At 52.4% G+C, this 5090-nt stretch overlaps 1 pseudogene; it reads right to left on the reverse strand.

The window, feature by feature from the left end:
• Window positions 1-1143: 1143 nt before the first annotated feature.
• LOC149367169 (uncharacterized) lies at window positions 1144-4215 on the reverse strand (annotated as a pseudogene).
• Window positions 4216-5090: the final 875 nt, after the last annotated feature.

Raw genomic sequence — 5090 nt, forward strand, 5'->3', positions numbered from 1 at the left:
CCATCGAAACGCCCGTGACTATACACGATGACCATTTGACGCGCCCAAGTCGCTATGTAGAAAGCACGACAAAAGCTGACTGTAATCAGCAAGGACAGGAAAGTCGGCAGCTGCAAGTGAAACTCTCCGATTTCTTCGCGTTTGCTAAGGCTGGAGTGCACTGGTCTATGGACGGCTTCGGGGCGGCTGGAATCAACCCAACCCAAAACTTCCTCATAATCTCTCCGACCTCCGACCTCCCCCCTCCCCACCCCCCTCCCCCAAAGAAAATAAGATATGTACACCGCCTTCAGAGCCATATTTCATGGGTGCAACCTGAGTATGAACGGAGGCTGACCTCCGCCTGGCATCAGAATTAATTAGCGCAAATGCCCCCCCCCCCCCCCGACTTGCATGAAAATCGCTACAGCCTCTCATACGGGTCCTAGCCATGTATCCATCCCCGCCACCCGCGTTGGAATTCTATAGGCCCACGTGGCCGAAGCCCCCCCCCCCCCCCCCCTCGTCAATCCAGCTAGCCCGGCGGACGTCATGCACGTGCAAATCGGAGTTTTCCCCCAAGACAGATAGGGAGCGGGCGTTACAGAGAAACAATTAAAGAGACACAAAAAATCAGGATGCACGCCACTTGAGCCACGATAAAAGAAGTTGAAAACCTCACTTGAAGAGGAGGAAGAAGCTGTCAGAAGAGTCGAAAATAGGTCAGCGCGGCAATTTTTGTCCATGAAAAAAATTTATCACAAAAAACTCTCTTTGCACCCCACTTCTTGGCCGATCCCCTTGTGTCGGCATGCGCCATTATACGAGGCTACAACCACCACCTCGCACAGCTCCACGAATAGCTGGATCGTCTACGCTAGAAGTTGGCGAGCGCAAAGAAGCGGCAAACATCTTATAGAATGCTGTCACCGGCATGAAGTCCAGTCAAGTCATTATGGCGCGCTTGGACATTCAAGCCGCGGAGAATGAGGTTTCATTTGAAGTAGACGTTGGCCACTGGTCGCTGTCCTGGGCGAAGGAATGAAAAAAAGCCATCGAAGCATGTGCATAAACGCGTTTCATGTCAAGAACGCACATGCACACACACGCACACATAAAACAAACAAGATCACAGTAGTCCTCCAATCTCCTCGCAATCGGTCATCAAACCACATCACTCAATTTCAGGTACTGCGCTATGGAACGCCAGCAGTCAACATTAAGTGCATCAAACTGCGTGCTGCCATCGCCAGCTTCGCAGAGAACTCTCACGCGCACAACACCAGCATAGATCATGTAGTTGTCATACAGATGGCACCTTGCCTTCTTCAAGTCCATGGACACCCGGTGCTCGGATTTTCCAGAGAGGGACACCAGGTGTTCCTGTAGCGATGCGGTGCCGCACAGTTCGTCGAAGGCAGTTTCCCAGGGATGTTTGGCAGAAGGTGCAGACCTTGCGTCAGAACTCATCACGAATGTCGCTGCCTTGTTCAGCAGGTCCCGGTTCTGCTCTTTAGCATCGTCGATGCCTGCAGAATCCCACACCACGTGATTCCAGGCAGAGCACCTTACAGTGACCCTCGAAAGGAAGACATTCCTGGTGATCATCCCTTGTAGCACGACAAGAACCGCGTCAGATATGTTACCGGTGCTCTCGACGCGCAGTTCAACCAAGCTTCCCTTGAATTTGCCAACCAGCACCGACAGCAACTGAGCAGTATTTAAGGTTAGCCGAGAGGTTACAAACTCAAATTTCCCTAGGCGTCGGTTGTATATCAGGGTGTCAAAGATCTTGGTCATTAGTGGGGCCGTTTCCTCTCTCTCACTGTAAGCGCTGCGCACGTCTAAGTGAAAGCTCCGTAGGCTTCCACATCCCTTGAGTACCGCACAGAGCGCAGTGGTGAGAGCTCCTTGTGTTGTGTCATCATGGACAGTGGCGCCGCCTTCGTATTCGACGTGTAGTGAACGGAATGAGTGATTCGAGGCCAACGAGGCATACACGGAGCACAGGTCGTTGACGGCATGCCCTCGATGGCAGATCTTCACCTTTGCAGCGCATCCGAGGGCCTGTGCCAGGGTTTCGGACACCAACGAGGGATGGTGTACAAACACGCAAAGTTGGACGCAGCCAGGACACTCCAGCTTGAGCAGCTCAAGAGTGGACTTTTTCTGCTTCAGAATTCGCGATGTGCTGCTGATGTGCGGCAGAACGAGGCTTCTTAAGTTCGTGTTGAAAGGAACTGCCGCGCACAACTTGCTGACAGTTCTCGCTTCAAGAGATCAGTTGTGAAAATTGAGGTGCTCGAAAGGGCAGTTCGCAGATTATACCTCCGCAATACATGTAGCACCTCTCCTATGAAAGCTGCAGTTCAGCAGCAACAGTGTTTGAAGTGAGTGATGGCTCATCAAGAACTTTGCCAATGCCTCTTCCACTCTGTCACTAATTGGTGCCTTTTCCAGAGCCAGGTGCTGAAGTGATAGAGTCCCTTCTAACGCACCAAACATACTTGTCAAACATTAATGATAACATCCATTATTACAGCGCAACGACGGCACATCACAAGAGGGGGACACAACAGCGCTGACTGTCAACTAAATTTTATTCGAGACCAGTGTGGTTTTTATACCACCTGGCGATAGAACAGGAAAAAAACATACAAGAATAGCTACAGGCATGCGTAAGGGTACAAGAACGGCGGTTAACCGGCATGTGTCAGATTTCACATTCTAGATATTTGATCTCTTTCTGGGACAATGCCACTGATGGTGCGCTTATGCACTCGTCCTGCAGTCTTATAATGATACAAGCTTCTATTATTTCTCATGTTAACGTGTCTCGGTGTTTCTGTATGACACTGCATTGCCTGCACATCGGTTCACATTTATCGTCGCTGTTATCTTCTGCGCTGCAGTCCCTGCAATGTTTGGCTACGTGGCCTGAGGTAGCAACACGTGCGACATTGTCACTGTGCTCTTTTAGCATTTTGTTGAGACAGCGGCCAGTCTGCCCGATGTATTTTTTCCAGAAGATGACGCAGAAGATAACAGCGACGATAAATGTGAACCGATGTGCAGGCAATGCAGTTTCATAGGGAAACACCGAGACACATTAACAAGAGAAATAATAGAAGCTTTTATGATTATAAGATTGCAGGACGAGTGCATAGGCGCACCATCAGTGGCATTGTCCCAGAAAGAGATCAAATATCTAGAATGTGAAATCTGACACGTGCCGGTTAACCGCCGTTCTTGTACCCTTGCGCATGCCTGCAGCTATTCTTGTATGTTTTTTTTCCCCTGTTCTGATCGCCAGGTGGTATAAAAACCTTATTGGTCTCGAATAAAATTTAGTTGACAGTCAGCGCTGTTGTGTGCCCCTCTTGTTCTGTGCCGTCGTTGCGCTGTAATAATGAATGTAGGTAACCAACTCGCCCAAAATTTTGTATTATGGTATAACCTCGTCCTCCATTTAAGTGCTCGCAGCTCATACCTGCTTCGCATAGACCCACCAAGGAGAGCTTCTGCAGAAGCTTATTGCTCCTGAAGGCTCCTGCAATGGCGTCGCAGGCTGAAGACTCTCTACTGTCCTGGAAGGCCAAGTCCTCTAGCCGTTCAGACGCGACTAGGGCAAGGAGCAGGGTCCATGCAGATTCCCGAGACAGATTGTTGCCGACCAGCTTCACGCTGGAGAGTCTGCCAGTTTACCTTCAGCCTATCAGACATATTGGGCGCCAGGGCGTCGTTCAGGTGAATGTTGGGGACGTCAAGCAGGCACTTCGGAGGGCCAAAGGCTTAGAGAAATATGCAATCAGGCACAAGACTACAGCTGGCATGAGGCACAACACTTTGCGGCTTATTCGCCAGTCCAACGATGGCGGACGAAATGAAGGAGAGCCGGATAATGTTTGTTCGATCGTGCACACGGACCTCACGGATGCAGGGGTGTTGTCTAGGAAGCCAGGCGATGAGGAACGCATTATCGTTTTCATTGCCGGAACTATGTTGCCTCGCCCACAGGTGAATTCGCTCGTCGTGAGAGCGCAAGCAGAGCTTGCCCGGTTCGAGCTCTGTCAACACAAGCCTCGTCGCCCGCAAAGCCTTGTTCCACGAGGCTATACCTTCCATGAGCCAGCATCGTTTGAGCTCGTCCGCAGCGCAGGAGCGTTCGGTGCAATGCCCGCGTAGCAAGTGTTCCAGTCTCCAACGCCAAGGGCAGTAGCTGCCAGCACCGTCCATGCTGGTATCGCCCTTTCAACTCGCCGAAAAAACTCCGTCGGAGGTATATCACTTCCACAGCGGCCTAAGCTGCGCTTGGACGAAGCGTTGGTGCTCACGGTCCCATACACAAAGCGGGCGAGGTCATTCACGGAACACGTGTTCTTGCTCTCTGCCAGGATCGTAGGATCTTCAGATGCAGCCGTGGGGATTTCACTGACGGATGAAGCACGCCTGTTGCGCTCCTGAGCGCGACGTGCGTCATCGGAACCTTAGAAGACCGCGAGTTTCCCTTCGAATGCACCGGCGGAAGTCAAGGGCAGACGCAAGCGTCTGGGCCAGCCGCACATTCCTGCGAACTTCGCTGCGACTCGGGTTTACGTGAGAGCGGATGTGGCTGAGCGCGCCTTGCAGTTCGTCTGTGCCGGCAGAGCTTCCTGCGAACCTTGGAGCGTTGGCGGCGTCGGCAGGCATGTGTGAGGTGCATCAAGTTCACCTTGCTGCGGCCCTTCCCGCTCTTCGACGCAACGTGCGCTGCGCGGGCGTAGAGCGACGCCGCTCTCTCCGCGCGGCGGCAAGTGTGATCAACAACAGCTTCCGACGGCGGGACATCGCACGTGAGATGAGCGGCGGGTAACAAGAACCCCGTTCCTTGGGGTGCGACACTCGCGCGTATCCGCCACTGGTGCGCGTGATGCAAGCCGTGGACTCCGAACACCGCGTAGCGCGTGACAACCACGGGAGTGTAAGCAGACAGTTGTGATTGGTGCAGTGCGTGCGAATGCGAGGAGAAACCGTGATGAAACGGCTTGTTCCGCGCAGAGACATGAAAATCGCCCCTGATTAGCGAGATTGGTTGTTCTTTGTATGACGAGGCTATTTGATGACTGCTCTTG

This window comes from Amblyomma mixtum, chromosome 1 (genome assembly GCF_055824585.1).
Source record: "Amblyomma mixtum isolate Tamu chromosome 1, ASM5582458v1, whole genome shotgun sequence".
Lineage (NCBI taxonomy): Eukaryota > Metazoa > Arthropoda > Arachnida > Ixodida > Ixodidae > Amblyomma > Amblyomma mixtum.